This window comes from Manis javanica, chromosome 2, assembly GCF_040802235.1.
Source record: "Manis javanica isolate MJ-LG chromosome 2, MJ_LKY, whole genome shotgun sequence".
Taxonomy (NCBI): domain Eukaryota; kingdom Metazoa; phylum Chordata; class Mammalia; order Pholidota; family Manidae; genus Manis; species Manis javanica.
This window is the reverse complement of record NC_133157.1, coordinates 178151719-178157198: the sequence shown is the minus strand read 5'-3', so window position 1 is coordinate 178157198 and position 5480 is coordinate 178151719.

The window sequence follows — 5480 nt, the reverse complement described above, 5'->3', positions numbered from 1 at the left end:
AAAGCTCTCCAGTTCTATTTTTAACAGTTTCAGCAAAGAACAGTACCAAGACAGTATGAAACAATCCTCAAGTTACTATTTAGTGTGCATCTAAAAGTTGCTAAAATCAAGTAAACTAAATAATTGAGAGATGTGACAACTTTCGATCCACAGATAGTTTGGGGGGTATTTTTCTGTTGTGTAGTTGAGACGAATGAGCAAGAATAGAACTGAATTATGCTGCCAAAATTTATCTGCTTTTTGAAACAATTTAAAACAAAAAAAATTCATACTCATTAGATTTGCAAATATTTTAAAGTTTAAGAAAAATAGATAGTGAAGAAGATGTGGGGAAATATAAATTTAGATACATAATTGTTTGGGATTTAAATTTGAGAAACATTTTGGTGAGTAATTTGGCAATGCATAATATACCTGAAGATATGCTTACTGTAAGATATTCTATAGATGTTAAAATAAATTAGATTTACATGTCAGCATTATTAGCATGTTTTAAAATAACATGTATAAATACATTGCAGAAGAACAACTACAATAGAAATACTAGTTAGTTAACATTTTAAACTATGGAAAATAGAACTTATATTTATATATACACTTTTTTATATTATTTGGGATACATATTTTTAAAAAATAGCTTGGAGTTATGCATACCTAGAATGATACATCCTAATTTCAGAATAATGGTTAGTTCTCAGGGAGAAGGAAATAATATGACTGGTAAGGATAAAGGAATTTCAACATCATCTTAATGTTTATTCCTTAATGAATAACAGCTTTCAAAGAAATAAGAGAATATTAACATTTACAACTCTTTGTTGTAAGTATATAGATGTTTGTTAAATTACTGTCTGATTTTTCCTTTATATTTTAAATATTTTTGATACTAAAATTATTTTATTAGTGACGTATACAAGTTGCATCCTTTCTATATATATCCACCACCACCAGTATGTTCTCAGTAGGTTCTCTATTTTCATTGGTTCATTCTTTGATTAAACACTTACAGAACAACTGCAGTGTCTAAGCACTGGGCTACATTCTAGACATTCAAAGTCAAATAAGATACCTTCAAGGGGCTTGTAGTTTAGTTAATGAGCTAGATAAAACTCTACCATTCTTTAGGATTATTCTATACCCAACACTAGTAGCTTTACTTAGGAAATGCACCACCCTTCTACTAAAAATACTATCTTTATCTTTGTGTAGCTCTGCTAATTTAATTTTTTGCACTAGTTTTTTTAATGACTAGAAGTTCCACTCATAAAAAAGTAGGCTCCTTTTGGTCGATGGGGTGTGTTAGCTAGATTTATAGGTGTCAACATTAATAGATTTTAAAATCACATATATGAAACACAATGCAGAAGGATAAGCCCTGAATCCTAGCTTCCTTCTTGGAATCATACAACAAGAAATCTTCAAAGAATGTGATTAAATCTTCAAAAGAAGGTGGTTAACACATATTTTGTTCTAATAGTATTACTATCTACTAACACTGTCACTTCATATAAAAGAAATGGTATTTCAATATGAAATACATACAACATGGTCCTTTAAACTAAATGCACTTAGATTTTTGATAAATTTGGTATATCGCTATCTTGCCAATAGGATCAGCCCTGGGCAAGTTTGTTATGGATTCAGTGTGACCAAAGAAATTGACAGCAAAATGTTCTTTGGGGTGAAAGGGTTTATTACCCGGCTTGTTCTCTGGTGGTAGGTCGAGCATTAGTGTTCTCTGCCTCAGCCCAGAGCACTGGACCAAGCTCTCTATATAGCTCAATAATAGCTTATTGCCTAAAGGTGTGGAAGCGGCAGCCCAGCAAAAGGCCAGTTTCATCATCAGGTGGTTTAAGTTCAGTGAGGATCCTGGCCATGAAACCCCAACTTCCCCACACTCCACCCCTCCAGAACTCTTGCCTTACAATCTACACTTTCAATCTTCTGCAATGGTCCCTGTGCGAGAAAGCTGGAGCAGTGTAACCAGGTCCCACAATAGCAACAGAGGATAACAACAACTTAGAGTTAATAAAAATTAAGATACAGCAAGATTTTGATACAAAAATTGTAATAATCCTCAAGCCAGAGGAGGTTCCTAATAGCAAAAATTATAATAATCCTCTAGCCAGAGGAAGTTCCCAATCTACAAAGACTTTAGGGCAATAGGACACATGTTTTAATGTCACCAACCTAGGTAAATCTTGTCCATCAGGTAGGATGCATGAAAGAGAGTGGTCCTGTGATAGGATTGTAGCAGGAAGGGGGTCTCTTCCAGGTCTAGTATACCATACTTTTACTCCTTTCCCTTGGGGGGGTTACTGAAGGGTCTAAATATAGTGCTACTGGACATGCATGCACTGACCAGAATGATAAAACAAAACTCCCCGGTAAGATGCTCTTAACTTCTGGCTCTTCAGGATACACTACCATAACCTTTGGCGGCCACTCTGCTGTTATTCCGGGAATACACAGGAGGCCAGCTTCCAGGCCTTGTCCCCAAGGTGCCAGGAGAGCCAGCCAATGTTGGTTCACGTGTTGAAAGGTCCAAGGCTATGTCCACTCAATGGTGTCTCTGGGGTTCAGTGCAGTTGGTGCCGGCAGCAAGATGTTATTCTGGTGGCTAAACCATGGCTTCAGTGATTCTTCCTTGGTTTGTATTTGAAGTTGTATAGGGGAGGCAGCCATATGTATTAACATGTCTATAGGGCTCAGGGCTCCCTTTTGGCATCTCTCATTCAAATGCCGTAACATGGTCCATAAGCAGACTGACCATCCCTGCAGACTATTGGTATCTGACTTTAGTCCGGATTTTAACAAGCCATTGTGTCTCTCTATCATGCCTGCTGTGGTAGGACTGTATGGCATACAAAACTTGCATTTGATTCCCAGCTGTCATACCCATTCTTGCTGTGTATGTCCAGTAAAATGGGTGTCCTGATCACTCTCAATCACCTGTGGTCGCCATAGGCAGCAAAGAGACGCTCCAGGCCTCTTTTGGTCATCTGCTGCTCTGCACAACAGGTAGGAAAAGCAACCAGAAGTCCAGTAGCTGTGTCCACACAAGTCATCGCATACTGATATCCTTCTGGCACAGGTAAAGGCCCAACATAGTCTATCTGCCACCTGACGAGAGGTATAGGCCCCTTAGCTATTGTTCCATGTGGCTATGGAACTCGGTGTAAGTCCCTTTTGGAGCACATGGCACACTCCTGCCGGGCTTTACTAACTTCTTCAAAGGTCAAAGGCAAGCCCTACCGACAGGCTACAGTCCACACTGTCTTTTGCCCTGCATGCAACAAACACTGATGTAGCCATTGGGCTACATCAGAGGCAGGTTTTCCTTCTAACCAATGAATCTGGGCCAATTTATCTGTCTCATCATTTCCTGGGGATGCCAGTGGCAAATGACCTGTCACATGGCATACTGCAATTATTTTAGGCTGACCACAGGCCCATAAGTCTTGCCATAATTCTTGCCCCCAAAGGGGTTGGTGACCAACCAGCCAGTTGGCATGGTACCAGGTTGGTAGCCACAGGGTCAAGCCCCGATAGACAGCCCAGCTGTCAGTGCAGACAACTATGGGGGGTGCTCCTGGCTGATCACAAGCCATATAGCCTGCAATTCTGCCCATGGGCTGCTCTTCCCATCACTATCTTCCATCCATGTTGTCTCAGTCTTAGGATGGAAAGCTATGGCCCTCCATTTTGGGGGCTGCCCATGGTTGGAGCCATCTGTGTACCATGCATCTTCAGGTATAGGGGCTCTTCCCTCCCAATAGGAACCCTCTGCTACTAATGGTTCAAAAGCAAGTTCTTCCTGCTTTTCACTAATATATGTCACCAGACCCAACAAGCGTTGGAGTTCTTCATTCAAGGGGCTACTAGAGAGGGCACTACACTGCTGTAGGTAAGCACCCCAATTGACTAGTGTGGGTGTTTATGCCACACCACTCCTTGGCTTTTGGGTCCAGTCTCGTACCCACTCCAAGATGGGATAGGTGGTTATTACTTTTATAGGGGCCATTCCAGTGATGAGTTCTGTAGTCAGCAAGGCATGATACATGGTAGCCAGTTGTTTTTCTATCAAAGTGTATCATACCTCTGCCCCTTTCCAGAGTTGTGACCAGAATCCAATAGGTTGGCGAGTTCATTTAAGACACTTCCAGAGATCCCAGCCATAACCATCTTCAGTGACATGAACATCCAGCTCACAGGGCCTTGATGGATCTATCACACTCAAGGCCTGCACAGCCTTGACTGCCTGTTTTGCTGTAGTAAAGCAGATGCACATGTCTCATCCCAGTCCCACCTCACACCCTTTCATACCAACCAGTATAAGGGCTTCAGAATTTGTACCAAGTGTGGGACAAACACTCTCCAGTAGCCTAGAAGACTCAGAAACTCCTGTAGCAATGCTACAGTTGTGGGGACAGGAAAGGCCTGGACTTTGTCTATAACTGCTTCTGTTATAACCTTGGTCTTACCTGACCAGACGACCTCCAAGAATTTTATAGACAAACCAGGTCCCTGAACCTTGGTGCTGTTCACAGCCCACCCTTTCTCCTGTAAATGTTGCAGCAGTCTAGGTGCTGCACCTTCTAGATTTGAAAGAGAATCGGACCTGAGTACGACATCATCAATATAATGGTACAGCTGCACTGTTGGTGGCATCTCCCATGTAGCCAAGTCCTGGGCTACAAGTCCAAGACAGATGGTGGGGCTGTGGGGGTATCCCTGTGGGAGGACGGTGAAAGTCCATTGCCATCCTTCCCACGTGAAGGCAAACTGTTCCTGACTTTCCTGCTCAATGTCAATGGAAAAGAAGGAATTAGCCAGATCTACCACATAATGGTATGTTCCTAGTTCATGGCTGAGGGTATCCATCAGGCTTGCAATAGAGGGGACAGCAGCATGTGTAGGGGGTATGACTTTATTCAGTTCTCTGTAATCCACAGTTATATGCCAGGAGCCATTTGGCTTTTTTACAGGCCACACTGGGGAATTGAAAGGACTATGGGTGGGCTTCATAATACCCACCTTTTCCAACTCCTGGAGAGGTTCTCCAATCTCTCTATGCCCTCCAGGTGGTTTGCATTGTTTGGTATTAGTCACCCGCCAAGGCACAGGCAAAGCTATGGGCAGGTGCCTAGCATGTCCCCTCAGAACTGCCTTCACCACACATACTCTCAGTCTGAACTCACCTGCAGTGGTCTGCAGCCATAGACCCTGCAGGATATCAATCCCCAAAATATACTCAGGAATAGTAGATATATACACAGTATACAATTTTGAGTGTAGACGCCCTATTCCCAAAGGGATTTGGGCTTTTTTTACTCTGATAGCATTCCCCCCATATCCATCTATGATAGTGGGGGTCCTGGGGAACCACTCAGGGTTACCATGAATCAGTGAACATTCAGCCCCTGTGTTCACCAGAGCCAGGACACGTTGTATGTTCACTGGGGACTAATGGCTAGCTA